The following is a 16243-nucleotide window of genomic DNA, read 5'->3' as shown; positions in this document are numbered from 1 at the left end:
CAGTGGCCCTAGGGGAAATTGTTTTTTTCTATTGTGGCAGTCAATGTGTTAAAGAAGATAACCTGGGGAAAGTTCCTGATGACAGCATAGGTAATCTTGAAATACTATATTGGAGTCTAAAGTGCAAAATATCAATATCGGAAAATTCAGGACATGAAAAGTAAAACAGCCTTTGGAAACTATGTGTAACACAAGCTGTTTGTTAGGATTATGATACATTTAAATGACCATGTCATTAAATGGTAAATTGATAACTTTGCCTGAGTTTAGACATAGCTTGTGGAAAAATAAATGAGGAAACAAGATCACTGAGAATTTTCAAGCTTTTATTTTTTGTAAAGTCATTTTTTTTTTTTTTAAGTGGGGGCAGTGCCTATGTACTGTATTCCTTCCATAAGCAGAAACTGTCTACCAAGTTAACTCAGGGTTGGTTGTCTTGTAATTATGTGCTTGTTTGTATATAATTAAGAAAATTGGTTTATCAGCTGTTTATTCCAAGTAAGCACGTGTTTCATGATGCTGAAGATCCTTATGTTAAATTCCCTTTCTTGAGGCTAAGTATTTTCTGTTTATTTTTTCTTAAACCAAAATCTTCCGGCAACTGTTAGAGGGCAGAAAAGTTATAGTGCTAGTGAACTCTCTAAGAGGAACTATGTCTGGAAGCCTTACTCCAATCCCTCTGATACATATACAATATATGGCATTTCTGGAATATTCTATATTACAGTAATTTACACCCTGTTCTACTGTGTGCAGATTCTCCTTTGTCCAGGATGTTTTTCACAAAAACAGCTCTTTCTGTTTTAATTGATAACTGGAACATCCATTCCCAAAGAGAATTTCCTGTGCCACCCTACCCTCTCAAATGAAGTTATTCTTTATTTCCCCACTATCTCCTTGGGAGAGAACAGGTCTGCCCAGGTTGTGTCCCCAGTTCTACATAATTGCTCCACTGCCTAACTAGGCCGTCTTTTCTCTTGTTGGCGTATACAGCATCCACTAAAAATTAACTATTTGATTATTATAAAGAGCCAGGCTCCAGGACACATGTTTATCTACCTCCATCATTTCAGCAACCGGCTCATGTTTTTCTTTTATGCCGACCCCCTGATATAATCTCCAGTGACATTAAGACTCACAGCCATGAGCCGTGCCCAAAACTCATAGTTCTTTAACTCAACTCAGTGTTGAAATCTTTAGTTCTACTCCGAATGGTACTATAGTGCAGTAGTTAGTAATGCGGAACACTAATAGTGACAGGCTGTCTTGTTTAAAATCTTCATTTTATTATTTACTAGTTGGATGACCTTAAGCATGTTATTAACCTCCCTATATCTCTCTTTCCTCATCTGTTAAATGAGGATACTATTATAATAGGGTTGCTCTGATAACTGAATGAGTTATTACAGTGGTTCTAAAAGTTTGGTTTGTAGATTCCTGGACATCTCTAAGACTCTTTTAGGAGGTCCAAGAGATGAAAATACTTTCATAAAATTGCTTAGATGCTTCAGTATTTACCTTTCTCACTATGCTGATATTTGTATCAATGGTGAAAAAAACACATTGGGTAAAACTGCTGATGCTTTGCTCAAATTAAGGCAGAGGTATTAAATTGTACTAAATTATATTTTCACTACCATGCATGCACATGCAGTTTAAAAGAAAAATGCCAGTTTCACTTAAGAACATCCTTGAGGAAGCAATAATAACATTTATTAATTTTATTAAATTCTCACTCTTCAGTATATACATTTTAAATTACTTTGTGTAATGGAATGGGACATACTCATAAGTCACATCTGCTGCCTACTGAAGTACCATGTTTGTCTCTGCTTATGCAGTTGTTTGAGTGGTAGCAGAACAAGCTCCTTTGTTTGGAAAACACTATTTTTACTTGAAAGAAAAGCTGACAGACAACTATGGTTATTCAGAATTCGGTATTTTGCAGCAATTTTCTAAAAATGAACAAAGTGACCTGTCAGTTCAAGGAATTCAACTGACATTATTTGCTGTCAGTGATAAAATTTGAGCTTTCGTGAGAAAATTGGAATTTTAGAAACTTTATATTAGCCACCGTGAGCTTGCAGCTTCACAATAGTTAAAATGTTTGTTGATTTTTTATGGCAATATTAACAAAGAGAATACTTTTTATTATGAAATAAAATATGTTAATATTGGAAGAGTTGTATAATTCAAGGAACAAATATTTTTCAAATGACCAAACCTTGATGTTATTAAACTATGCAAGAGTCAAAGATACATTCAAAGTGCAGGATAGACTGAAGGATTTTAATATAACGGAGAATAAAATGTTCACTGATAGTGTTTCAGATTCTACATTGCAAATGACCTTTAAGAAGTTACCACTTGTCCAGTATTGGTACAGTATCAAAGAATATCATAATTATCTGAATAGGCAATTATAATTATTCTTCCCATTCCAATCACATATCAGCATGATTTTCTTCATATATTCCTACTAAGATGTATTACAACAGATTGACTACAGAAGGTGATAAAAGAATACAAGTATTTTTAATTCAAACATTAAAGAGATTCAAAAAATGTAAATCAATGCCTCTCCTTTTAAAATTTTTGTTTGGAAAATATTCTTTTCATAAAATGTGTTATTTATATTTGCATGTAATGAGTTTCTTATTTCACTGTCATGTGCAATATTTTGATCATTTAGGAAGTATAGAGGTTATAGTAACTAATTACAAGAACTGAGAAATTTGTTTGATGTTGCTAAATTCTATAAACACATTCAAAAGAAAGAAATGTCAGTTTTAGGTCAGCCAATTACCAACTTATGGCATTATGTGAAAATCTTTAAATACTGACCTGGAGGCTTTCTGCGACTGAGGAGTAGTCTCATCTAAAGACCAGGAAATCACCTGTGTCAAAGCCTGGGCCCTGAAGGGAAGAGGCTGAAACCTGGGGCAGGGTTGACTGGGTGAGCACCTTCAGGAACATTGCTCCAGACTCCTCTGAACCTCACAGCCTGCATGAACTGATGTCGCACTGCTTTTTGCTGGAAGACAGCAATTATCCACTTGCCTAAAGTTGAAGCAGAAAGTTCTTGCCTTGAAAGACAATACTTGATGTTCTCAAGATTTTCCCATTGTACCTCTTCCCTGGCAACTAGACTTACGTAGTAAAGCCAAATGTTGACATGGCCCAACTGGGAAGTGTAGGTCCTGCTAATCAAGAAGGGGGATATAAAGATTGAGCTGCAGTGTCTGTTCATATGTTCTATTAGGAATGGGGAGAACATTCCCATAAGTAAAACTTGAGGGTCCTCTCCAGGAAAAGGAAGGCAGAATATAACACTAATTAGGGAAAAGTTTGTTGATAGGATATACTCTCATGATTCACGATTTAATGCCTTGGCAAGATCCCTGGAGTTGATATAGCTGGTCCTAATAACCGAAATGGTGATTGGAAACTTGGGGGGAAAGTAAACGGCTATTGTTCAATGATATGGAGACTCCAGAAATGCCTTAACAACTTGTTGAAGAAGGAACCAAAAACTCAGAGAAATAGGCATGCTACAATGGAGCTATTCTAAGAGACACAAGAATATTCCAGCTAATAACATGGATGAACCTGGAGGACATTATGCTAAATGAAATCAGCCAGACACAGAAAGAGAAATAGTACATGATCTTATGTGTATTGGAATCTAAAACATCAAACTCTTAAAAGTATAGTGTGGTGGTTGCCAAGAGCTAGGGCATGGGGAAAGTGGGGAAGTGTTGGTCAAAGGGTGCAAAGTTTCAGTTATGCAGGGTAAATAAGATCTGGAGATCTGATGTATAGCATGATGACTATAATTAATGACACTTTACTGTAAACTTCAAATTTGTTAAGAGAATAGATCTTAAGTGTTAGCACCACACACACACACATACACACAAATGGTAACTATGTGAGGTGATGCGTTTGTTAATTAGCTTGATTGTGGTAATCGTTTCACGATGTATTTCAAAACATCACATTGTATACCTTATACACAATTTTGTCAATTATGACTCAATAAAGCTAAAAAGAAATAAATTAATAAAAACCTTACTGATTGACCACATTCCTTAGGAGAGCTCAGACAACAGTCCTAACGTATATCTGAATGTGAGCATTAAAATGTAGTATTTTTCTGCATGAAGAGCATGCTGACATTTAAAACTATTTATAAAACAATTCATATTATTACATAATAAATATGGAAGATAGAAAAAGAACCAAAACTAGAATAGAGCCTAAAGATTATTAATCTCATGATGTCAAAAAAAACTGCCAAAAATTTTGTCTCTGTTAATTTTTTCATCTGCAAATTTCATATAATTGAGATACTATATTTAGAGATCTATATTGTTTTCAATATTATAACATGAATATTACTGTATAACATTACTGTATAAACACAATTATATGACAGTATAGTATACCACTACCTAGGTTATATGATATATGTAATCACTGTTCACAGTTTTTTTCTCTTATCACATTTACCTTGATTGATCAATTTTTTCTACATATTTTATTATGCCCTTAGGATATAGTAATACACTTTTTTTCTATGAGTGTCTATTTCATATCATACCTTCATCAACAATGGCTATTTATTCCTTATCTCTCTTCTTTTAATTTTTACTTATTTGAGAGCAGAATTGTAATATTTTATTGTTAGCTAAATAGCATTTGAGTGCTTATCAGTTTTAATATTCTAAAATTAATTTTTTACTCATCTTACTGTGAATAGATCTCTCTATAGTGAATTGGTCCCTCATATTCTTTATCTTATTATCCACTGAATGTTCTTATTATCAATTTGTACACACCTTTAACCTATTGTGAATATTTCTCTTTTTGCCTTACATATGGAAAAAAAAGTCCCCAAGTCCCCGTTGGTTTACCATTTCAGATGATCTATACTTCCTTTTTCTAAGTGCAGAAAATCATTTCTGATGCAGTGATTTGATAGAAATGTATTCATTTAGATTTTTTAAAATATTTAATTATTTAAGTTTAGATGTTTTATTTATCATTGAAACTTTATGTTGGTATATGGTATAATGTCTCCAATTATTTCCACTTGCTTTCACCCCTCTAATCAACAAACACATTTTCACAGAATGTTATATAAAATCATCATTTTTTTTCTATCTGACATTTCCTTTATCATAGATATTCTTTCCTATTATGACAATGATTTAAAACAATCATGGGCTCATTCATGTGTGTTTATTGTTTTCATGGTACTCTTTTGAAGAGTTAAATTGTTACTGACATAATCAAAGGTACTGAAAGACTGAACTCAACACTTATTAGCCACATTTGCAGCAGGTGATACTGTAACACTGACATTTCTCCTGGTCTCTAACATGACATTTCACATAGTTTTCTTTTTTTTCCCCATAGTTTTTCCTTGGGCACTACATCCTCTTTGAGTAAAACTGTTATTCATACCAGTAGCTCCCTTTTAAATACTGAAGTTTCAACATTCTCACATGTTTTGGTAAGCATGTGCTCTTTCTTTGGCCTGACTCAATGTTCTACTTCTCACTGCTCACCCATACAGAACAGTTAGCTGTCCATGTGGCAGGCACTGCCCTGAGAGTATGTATATTCTGATGCAGCAAAATTAATCTTGCTCAAAGATCAAAAAGATCAAGAGATTATTTGTATCAATCAAATCCTTCCACTGAGAACAACTGAAAAGCTAGATAACATTTTTCTAAAAAGCTGTTTGAAGTCTCAAGGAATACAGAAAGGATGTGAAGGTTTAAGACGCTGAGAGACAGGAAGTACACTGAGGTGAGTCAGCCAGGCTCTGCCTCTTCACTATCTGGGGCTCATCATAAGCAGTCAAGGGGCTAAGAGGCAAAACAGAAAGGGTGGCTTAGAACTTTGAGCAGTGTTGCAATAGCAGTACAAACAATACTATTTCACCAGTATTGCAATTATTAATGCAAAGACTGGAGTTCAGGGCTACCACGGCAGAAAGGACTTGCGGGCCAAAGATCCCAAAGAAAGGGTACATAAGATATTAGTCTGAAATTCTGAGTTAATATCCCCCCTAGACATTTGCTAATGCCAAAGATGTGCAATGGTACAGCCTGAGAAACCAGGCATAATATGGCAGTTATAGGCTAAATCTCAGTGCAGCTGTTAGCCAATACACAGTGCTATGAAAAGGGCTTTTCAGTTGAGACCCCTCAAGACCTGCAAATCAGGAGGATGGGCACCCCTAGAGACAGACAAACTATTATAAATGCTAAAACCTAGGCAGCCATAAAATAGTTAATACTTTCTATAGGAAGAAAATAATCATCCAAGTCTTCAATAATTGTTCATACATAATAGCTGGCATCCAATTAAAATCATGAGGCATGTCATAAAACAGGACAATAAATACAGAAAATATTAATAGAAGCAGATTCAGAGGTGATTCAGACTTTGGCGTTTCCAGATAGAAAAATTACGATAATGATGATTAATATATTCAGAAAGCTGTAAATCGAAATTCCAGAGCTGAAAAAATACACTGTAATCGAAATTAAGAACTCAAAAAATTAGATAGAACAGAAGAAAGGATGATTCAGTTAGAGGATACATAAAATATTATACTAAAACCCACAAAGAGAAAATACAAAAAGGAAACATGCAACATGGTAGAACAGTCTAAAATACATGTAATTTGATTCCTAGAAGTGCACTAAAAGGTACTAATTTAATAGCAAAATAATGTATAACTAGCTAACAGAAAAGAAAAATTGAATGAGAAATATTTGATCATTTGAAAGGAAAAAAGAAAATATGGGGAATATATAATACTAGTGTTAATATGCTAAACAGTATAAAATAATACCCCAAAGTTGAAATATAATATTGAAACATTAGAAATAACCCATAGAAATCAATAATATAATAGATAAATAAATTATTTATATTCATATAATGGAATATTACACAAGAATGAAAAGTTTGTGACAAAGACAAAATAAATAAATTATACATATTGTTAAGAAAAGATGCCTGACCCGAAGGGTTATAATTGCACAAGGTTAAAAAAAAAAAACACAAGCAAAACTAAAATATGAACTACCAGTTAAAATGGTGATCAGTTTTATGAGAAAGTAATTGTTAGGATGAGATCAGAGAAACTTTCTGGGATGCTAGTAGGTTTTATATTTTAACCCTTTGCACTTGCTTGCTTTTTTCTCATTATCCACTCGACATTATCCACACTCGACATCCAAGTGCAAAGGGTTAATATGGGCCATGATTATATGATCTTACAAAATTTCATCAAACTGCACACATGTGCCTTGTGCAATTGGTTGCATCTATTTCATACTATAATTTAAAAATAAGAAACTTTACTTAAAATGAAATCAGTGCTATATTTCCAAAGATTTCAGATCCTGTCAAGTATGACTCGAAATACTAAGAACCAATGTTATAGATAGTTATCTCTTGGCAGTATAATCTGTTCCTTTTTTTCCCCTGCTTATTTATCTTTTCTCCCATTCCAGCTCTGATATGGTTTATTATCTGGTAAATCAGTCATTTTAAAATCTCTTCTTTGAAAAAAAAAAGTCTTTGCTAAGGGAAAAATTAACCTATATATATATACACACACATACACACACACACATATATGTATATATTTTTTTAAGCTAGTAATGGTTTGTTTTATCTGATAAGCCAGGATGTATATATTGCTCACAGTGATGATTATAATTTTTAATAACATTATTGAACACTCATTTATACCAGGTATGGTTCTAATCACTCACATACATTAACTTGTTATTCTTTCAACAATGATATGATATAAGAGCATGCTTCAAAAGATACTAATGCCTTGCTATGTTATTTTTATGTTGATTTAATGTATGTAGGGCACTTATAAATAATATAAAACATATTTACAAAAGAATAAGAAATTAGTTATGTGTATATAAATCATTTTACTATTATGAAAATTATTTTCACATTCTTTCCATTTCCTGGTAACTATTACTCTGTAGTGGCTTTAAAAATGGTTTGTTCTGAATATAGGAGTTCCTTCATTTGCTCATCTGTCATTAACCCAACAATTTCATTTGGCTATGTTATTTTCCATTTTGTTTTTTTGAATTTTTTTGAGTTCTTCACATGGTGTCTATAAATTATAATATGATGATGTTCTAAACCTCACTGGTATTGTCAGCTGTTCTAAACCTCATCAATATTTTTTTTTAAAGGATCTGTTGCTGGGGAGAAAACCACTGCCTAACAAAACTATCCACAGTGATCTCAATTTTATAATAACCTTTGCACTAGTAAATTATTTGCTTTCTGAGAGTACTAAGGAATAAGCAAGGGCTTTTTATCAAGACATTAAACTTAGTATAATTAGATGTTTATGGTTTCCTAGCATTGGAGACAGATGGGAGAACAGACATTAGTAAGTCCGTGGCCATTATCACTAATCATTACCTCCTCATCTTTCTCTTGCTATTACTAATGGGAGTTTCCCAGTGGTTACCCTTTGTAATTTTACCTATAGTTTGTCCTTTAGTATTTAAAAAAAATTTTTTTCTGATGTATAAAAATATTCCTACCAGACCTCTGTCCACCCTTAGTTGCTCCTAAGTCCCTTCCCTTCTTTACTCTCATGTCATTAAATAATTGTTTTAAAAATAATCTGAATGCATCTATGATGAACTGAATTCTGGAAACAAAGCTTCACACCTGTTCTTAGCTCTCTCCTTAATGATTTGACTGCATTTCATAAATGGTGCTCTTAATGGTTGTTAAGGAAACCAGAATTTACTGCCTCGTAAAGTGAGACTGACTTATTAGTGTGCTACTGCTTCCTAAAAAATCGTTTTCATTTGCTCTGTTAGAAGTTGCAGGAAAGGGAATAGCTCAACTTAGAAAACCTTTAATTATCCCAAGAAAAGCATTCACACATGTGCCGATAGACTGACTCTCCTGAAATACCAAGTTGTAAAGCTTACTTTAAGTCTACAGAATATCAAAGAGCAATCCTTCAATTTAGCCAATGCAGTCCAAACTGTGACAACATGCCCACTCACACACCATTCGTAGGAACTGGCATTGTAAAACCAAGAAATATAGGAGGAGCTTAACTTTAACCTTATGTTCCAAAGATATACCTGCTTGGTAAAAATTAAAGTATGAGCTATACGATCAATGGCATATTGATAAAATAGCCAATGTTTACTAAGTGTTGACTTAGTAACCAGACAATGTACTATCTACTTTATATACTGTATGCTATAGTGTCTTCACAAAAATACTTATTAAGCATAAACTATTATGTTTACCATTTCTTGATTAGACAACACAGCTGTAAAAGGACTAGCTATCTTTCCCAGGACCCACAGTTGGTAAAAGTCAGAGACTTTTAGACTCAGATATGTCTGACTCCAGGATCCAAACTTGCAACCACTTGCCTGAGACTTTGAGCTCCTTCTCAACTCCTACCCAGTTACTGGTTGCCACACTGGACAACTGTATTACAATCATGCTACAAGCCCATTTGAGGTTTTCAGAAATCATACATTTAAAATGGAAATTGGCAGCATGGTTATGTATGTTTATTTTGTTTTGTTTTCCAGCTGTGTAAGGCTTCTTGGGGCCAGGCCCAGGATAGGCAGAGTAGAATTTAGCCAGGTTTAGTGTTGTGCTAGGAAAATATAGGAAGGTTTTCTTGAAGAGATAGTCAAGGGAGTTCTTTGGTCTGGAATCTAAGCTGTGTGAGGAGGAGACTAAGCAGTACGAAGTGATAGAGAAATAGTGATTGGGTCTTGGATCATCTATGCAGATGGTGCAGACACCAAGATTGTTGGCAAGTATAATAGAAAAGAGAAAGATAGTTGGACAGATGCTTACAATTTTCAATAAGGAAGGGGGATTAATTGGAAGTTTGTTAGAAAACTGCAATAAAAAGCATTGCAGGTGGTATAATCTGATGGATTTCTAGAATATTTACGGAAGGCAGGGAAATATATAGAAACACCTGTCAGGAACAAAACAAACACCACAGCAATCCTAACTTATAATTGCACTTGGAGAGTGAATGGAATAACAGCCACCATTTGAGAGGTCTATGGGAGAGAGAATGTCACAGGGGGAACCAAGTTTCCATTATAGGAATGGTTTTCAAAGTGCAGTCCCCAAGCCAGCAGCGTCAGCATCCTCTGGAAACTTGATGACAGTGCAAGTCCTGGGTCACTACCACACACCTGCTGAATCAGAGACACTGGGGGTCGGGCCCCTCAACCTGTGCCTTAACAAACATTCAGGTGATTCTGGAGATTTGGGAAGCACTAATGTTAAAGTAAAAAGATGAAAGATATTTTTAGAGAAAAGAGTTGACAAAATAGGGTGTTTACTGATGGTGGCATACAATTTTAGAGATCAGAGTGGGATGATTTGTAGAGTGGTGGAACCACAGGAGATAGAGGCATATGCATATCCAGGTGACAATGGACACCTGGGGAGTTGGACTTCTGGAAATTGGATATGGAAGCCATTTATCCTCATGGAGTCTTTGAGGAAGATAAGAAATCAATCATTGTTACAGTTTTAGGAGAAGCAAGAAACTATCTTGTAAGGAAGGTGTATTCCTCTTTTGATGTCTTCAATGACTCCTGACTCGAATTGGGAGTAGAATCAATTAGAGGACTGCATAGCAAAAGAAAGGAGGCACTGACACAGGAAACTGAGACTTCTGTATTCAAATACCCCTTTTACATTGTACAAATCCATTCACTGACCTCACCTTTAACTAGTTAGCAGCTATAGAATATGGTGGCTACTTGACCCTAACATCCACCAAATAGAGCACAAAGCTGATTCATAGATTTTCTCTAGACCATGTGGATTAGAATAGAATAAATTAATAACTCAAATTTCCTCTTCTGAAAAACCAGAAGTAATTTTTAAAAATCAAACTAAGGACTGGGAGCCTTTAACCCAAACCAGCATATATCTATATTAATCAAAAATAACATAGACTGATTCTATGAGCCAACCTTCTTAGTAATTCATTCTCTGCATTCGATTAAAAATATAATTTCTTTGGAAAAAGCCAGTGCATTAAAACAATGCTGGCCGGGCGCGGTGGCTCACGCCTGTAATCCTAGCTCTTGGGAGGCCGAGGCGGGCGGATTGCTCAAGGTCAGGAGTTCAAAACCAGCCTGAGCAAGAGCGAGACCCCGTCTCTACTATAAATAGAAAGAAATTAATTGGCCAACTGATATATATATAAAAAATTAGCCGGGCATGGTGGCGCATGCCTGTAGTCCCAGCTACCTGGGAGGCTGAGGCAGAAGGATCACTCGAGCCCAGGAGTTTGAGGTTGCTGTGAGCTAGGCTGACGCCACGGCACTCACTCTAGCCTGGGCAACAAAGCGAGACTCTGTCTTAAAAAAAAAAAAAAAACAATGCTTACTGACCCTAGAGGTATATGGGTCTGTGTTGCATCCTCCACTCTTCAATCTTCTAAAATAACTGATTTGTACAACAGCTAGAGTTGTTATCAGTGACTCCCCAAGTGTCTTTCAATCCTGTACCATGCTAACTCCAAGTCTACACTCTTCCATCCTAATGAAAATTATAGTTTGTTTTCCTAAAAAGGAGCTTTCTTGAAGACACGTCTTTAGAGAGACAGTTCTATTTAAATGTCTTTAAAGAGCAAAAAGCCATAGTTTTTAAGAGGAATAAGTTGTACAAATATATAGTAATCTAAGACAAAACAAGTACTGCGTTATGGGCAACATTTTAATCATAAAATCTGAAGATAATGTTCATATACTCCCAGTTTCCAACCACACTGACTGCATCTTCTGCCAGCCATTACACTCTAAAACCATCTACCACAACCAGTTTTTCATTGCCCTGCCTTGCATCAACCTTTCTTCTGGACTGCCTGCTAAAAGGGTTTGTGCCTGTAGGCTCAGGTATGCAAGGAATGCCAAGTCTTTCCCCTTTTCCTTGGTTTTCCATACGCCCATTCCTGTTCATGTGTGCACCTGCACACGCACACACACACACACACACACATACACACACAACTGGTTTTACCATTATCATTCAAAACTTCTTAGTGATCATCCACTGGCTGTCTAAGCACAGAGGGCAATATCCTTATAACAGAGATGCCATGGTCTGAATGTGTCTCTCACATCCTTATAACAGAGATGCCATGGTCTGAATGTGTCTCTCACAATCCCCAAAGCAACAGTGTTAGGAGATGGGGCATAATGGGAGATGTTTAGGTCAAATGCAAAAACGTACAATTATTTTTTCCAAAGAGTTATTTCTAATTAGTGAATTAAAAACAAGAACAAAGAAAAACAAGGCTCAGAGAGCTGCTTAGTCAACTTGTCAAAGTTGTATAGCTAATTACAGGCAATGAAAGGGTATGGATGCATTCTATTTGACTCCAAAAGCTATTCATATTCTCTCCACTGTACCAGGCTGTCTTAAAATCCACATGCTATGGGGAAGACCCATCATCATCATTATGGGTAAACCTTACTAGGAATTTACTTGTTATAGGCATAGTTCTAAATTTATTATAGGTACTCTTTAAAACCCTACCACAACTGAATAGAGTAGTAGGTACATGTTACAGATGATAAAAATGAGGCCTAGAGAAATAACTTGTCTAAGATCACATACCTGGACTATAGATGGATGAAATGAAATTTCAGTAGTGAATGTAGAAAGAGGAAGTTTAGCTATTTGCAGAAACTCTGAAGCTAAACGCCTGGGGTTAAAATCAAGGCTCTATCCCTTATAGCTGTGTAACCACAGAACCACTAGTTAATCGCTCGATACTTTAGTTTCCTCATCTATAAAAACTGGCATAATCATAGTATCCACTTCACTAGCCTCGTTGTGAAGTTAATGTGAGATGTATTTAGAAGAAGAGTGGTCAGCACATACTAAGTGCTGTACCTGGGTTAGCGATTGATGTTGCTTAAGGACTACTTGGTGGGTATATCTCATTTGTAACTCTGTGGGCCCTAAAAGCAGATGACCTTTAGAAAATGTTCTTACACTCAAAGACTTCTCAGTTATATTAATATTTGAATCTATCCCTGACCAAATGTAACCTCTTCTGTCCCCAAAGATCAATATAAGATTTTATTCTTGCAGTAGAACAACCTTACTTGAAGAAAAGCCAGAAGTTATTTTCTACCCCATCTGCATTATTTATAGAGTTTTTTGTTGCATGTTTTCTCAGCCTCACAACTACTGACGTTTTGGGTCAGATCATTCTTTGCTAGGAGGGGGAGGCATGATGCACTTTCCTGTGCATCATGGTCTGTTTAGCTGCATTCCCTGGCCTCTACCCACTAGATGCCAAGAGCACCAATCCCTTTCCTCCAGTCATGACAATCAAAAATATCTGTAGACATTGTCAAATGACCCCCTGTGGGGCAAAGTACCCCCTATTTTTTAAAATCTATTGCTCTGTGCCAAAGACTAAGTGCTCTCCTTGCTTATGGTCCCTTCCTTAGTCAGATCCAGTTTGTTCTGGAAAGGGCATCTGGCAAACTCCTCAAGTTGAGATCATATTTAACTTACCAATGTATCATCAATAGGATCCAGTTCAGTACCTGGCATATGGTAGTAGCTACTCAGTAAGCATTGGTTGAATTTTAATTGGAACTATGTTAATTATTAATACATATCAGAATAAAAACGTGGTCATGTTGCTATCAAGTTGGAAAGAGCATGTTTAAATGCCACACCCAGTATTTTGGATCAAATTTCAGATTAAACACACCAAGCTCTTCACATTAAACACACTGAGCTCTTAACAAGGGCAAAAATGATTTCTGTTTGCCATATAGGACAGACCTTCTAAGTAGCTTTGGATACCTATGAAGATTATGATCCACCCATCCCAGAATTCTAGGAGATGAACTCATCATTTTATTCCTAAACCATTATACCACTTCCCATGATTAGGGGTAGGAAAGCACCTGTCCATTAGAACAGCTGTCAGGACTTCTGGACCAAATAGTACAGAAGGGGAGGGAGGGAAGTTGGTTCCACTATTTGCCATGTGTGTGCATTTCTATCCTGGAGACCTGAGCTCAGAGCAGCTAGACTACTGTAGTATCTTAAGCCCAAACCCAGTTGTTTTTTTGTTTTTTTTAAACTGGCCATTTACCCCTTCTGCTACCTGGTTACAAAGGAATAAATTGGTGGGAGATGACCAATATATACACTGCAATATTTATGCTTTACGATTGTTAATGCTGTTTTCCATTCCTGGAGTGGTTGGTTGAATTATCATGAGGAATTAAGCCAAACATTCCCTCCACTCCCACTCAAGAATTTCATGATACTTTTGACTCAGAAAATGACGGAGTACATGATTGATTTTTAAAGAGGCAGAAGGAAGAGGGAAAAAGGCATGAGATTTGTTATCATGAGTCACATTCAATGTGAGCTCTGCTCTTTTTCAGCAGTTAAGAAATTAGAACTGAGGTTTTTTGTGTCTTTTTTAAAGAAGACATGCTGAAACATTTGCTGCTTTTGAAAGGTAGTTTAGCACTATCACACGTATGACACGTAAGAATTCAATATAGGAACTTTGTTTACTTAATAAAAAAGACCAGAGTGTTAAGAACATTTTGGTGAAATAGTAACAGGAAGAGTCCCTGTCTCTAGAAAGAGGTCTGCCCAACTTGAAGTAATTTACATACATTGTAATCAGCCCATGCAAAAAGTTTCCCCCTTACAAAGTTAGTTATTATAGGACTTGATCAGCTGTAAAAATGTTTGGAGGAATGTGGAACTGGAACTGAAAGTTAGAAAAGTGATGATATAGGAAATGGACACTCTCTCTAAGAGTCTTTAAACTAGATTTTCTTTGATAAACTTAGGGGAAAAAAGATAATGCTTTCATTTTTTTTCCTAAGGATTTAGTGTGCTGAAAAATGAAAACACTTAGTAAATTGTGTAATTCATCCAGTGCTAGAACACAAAGAATTTATAGTCATGTTTTATAAAAGAGTGCATAATGAACAAGGGAACCCACAAAAAAAATCCACAGAACTTAACATTGTAAATTTTGGTTTGAAATTAAGTCCTCTAAATAGAAAATTTCTGGTTATTTAACTATTAAGTCACTTACATGCCCAAGCTGTACATCTTAAAGGCAACAGAAATGTCTTTCACATTTAATTTTGTGAAATAAACATTCTTCTGTAGCTGTAGAGTTGCAGGCAGATCTGAATCCACTTGAAAATTCAAAGTGGGGCATCCTGCTCTCACTATACTTCAGTGTTAAAAGAGAATTTAAAACAAGGTAGGAAAAGAGCAGCCAGAGGGAAAATCATTTCTCGGCACCATGCTGATTTCTCTTTCTGTGCACCAAAACCTAGCCCCCAAATACAAGACATTCACTGTCTTTATGCTTCTCTATACTGGCCCCAAAGAGCCCATTCTATGTGGCTCCCCATGCAAACCTCCCATTTCCAGAGAGCTCTGATGGTTTTAGATCCATCCCTCATTCCTTTTCACCTCTGCTCCTCCCAATTATATCCTACTTTACTACAACCCAGCATCCCAATTTATACTAGATATATGGATAAACTTGGAATTGAATTACTTAAGCACTTAAATAAAAAACATGTATGAAGTACAGCTAATAATAATTTAGGGGGGGGTATCTTTTTTTTACTGGCATTTACTCTTTACTCAGATAATCCTGGAAACTGCAGCACTTCAACTATTAGTTGTATAGCCCAGTGAATAAGAAGCTGCTCTAGTATGAATCCTGGTTTACCTGTGCTCACTGCATGACTCCAGGCACATTATTATTGGGGCACTTTTGTGTCCCGTTTTCCTCATCAGTGAAATGGGATAACAACCCTTCTTATAGGGTTGCTTTGAGGACTCATTAGGATAATTCATGTAAGTTATTTGTAATAGCAACTTACTTATAAAAATGCCCTAATAAATGTTACTAATTCCTCATAATCTGAAGAATTGACTGTTTAATGGTAAATGCCAGTTTCCATGGCAGACCATTGAGAGAGATATATTTTTGTTCAGGGGAGATTACATAATGTCCCCATCTCATAACATAGTTAACGATAATTTTCACAGCTCTGTGTAAGAATGGCACCAACAACTCTACTCTTCAGAAAAATATAGCAGTAGAAATTGGGATGAACTGTATTCATTTTTTTAGTAA

This window comes from Microcebus murinus, chromosome 18 (genome assembly GCF_040939455.1).
Source record: "Microcebus murinus isolate Inina chromosome 18, M.murinus_Inina_mat1.0, whole genome shotgun sequence".
NCBI lineage: Eukaryota > Metazoa > Chordata > Mammalia > Primates > Cheirogaleidae > Microcebus > Microcebus murinus.
The sequence above is the reverse complement of the archived record's forward strand: the minus strand, read 5'-3'. Positions refer to the sequence as shown.